Raw genomic sequence first — 915 nt, forward strand, 5'->3', positions numbered from 1 at the left:
ATTCCACATCCTGAAGTAGGCACGCTCCAAATTCTTCACCTGAAAAATGGTAGCAAATGTGTAACGATTTATATCAAAATGCAAAGGACAATAATAGCATAGTTCTATGATAAGACGACTCACCCATCGTGCAGTGTCGAACAGAGGGCAACTCAGACGGGCCTCCTTGAGTCTGCTGGTAAGATCTTGAAGCTTCGAAGGATTCATGGCAAAAGACACAGCTCTCTCTTCGTACTCTTGCATGCTGTCAAATACGAAGGCACGGATGAGAATGAATTACAAGATGAATTAAATGCTATGCATAAGAGGCAACCAGCGACAAGATGTGAAGTTTACCAAAATATAATTTTGTACAAATCCCTCAATATTGAAAGCATGGTGAAACACTCAAATCTCAATCCCGATGGGGACAATCAGATAATGGGTTTCTGAACCTACTTATGGAGGGATTTTATTTCCTTCTTAGAAATCAGGATGGGTTTTAATTCGTGATGACTGGTGGCAAGCACAACCCCGAACACGTTACACCCATTTTGGCATGCTCGAGGTGGTGCCAAAATAGAGTGCTGCGTAGGCATACTGGGTTGGTTGGGGGGAGAATTTAATGCTTCCATCCGTTGGGTGGGATTTCTTAACCCGCACAGTGGGGTTTCCTACTCAAGCAGTTTACTAGAGCTGCATTACACCCGTGACAATAGGCACGCAAATTCCAACATCCACATATTAGGAAACAAAACTAGCTACTAGATAATTACAGGTTCAAACACCTACCTATGAACAATCATTTCCTCTCCAACTCCTGTCGCCAAACAGAGCGACCCAGCAACTCTAGTCGCCATTTTCTCGAGAGGAAGAGTGACCATAGGCAGACCAGCCCAAAGAATATCTGTCCCTGTTGTATGTGCGTTGCAAAGA

General features: G+C 43.7%; 1 long non-coding RNA gene across 1 annotated transcript; it reads right to left on the minus strand.

Annotated features, from left to right (window-relative positions):
• Window positions 1–909, minus strand: LOC140966289 (uncharacterized). The gene is made up of 3 exons (XR_012173307.1): window positions 772–909; window positions 124–244; window positions 1–39 (listed from the first exon to the last, which is right to left on the minus strand). It is a non-coding gene; the product is annotated as an uncharacterized lncRNA (long non-coding RNA).
• Between the last annotated feature and the right edge of the window lie 6 nt (window positions 910–915).

Source organism: Primulina huaijiensis, unplaced genomic scaffold (genome assembly GCF_012295235.1).
Source record: "Primulina huaijiensis isolate GDHJ02 unplaced genomic scaffold, ASM1229523v2 scaffold204187, whole genome shotgun sequence".
In the NCBI taxonomy this organism is placed as follows: Eukaryota; Viridiplantae; Streptophyta; class Magnoliopsida; order Lamiales; family Gesneriaceae; genus Primulina; species Primulina huaijiensis.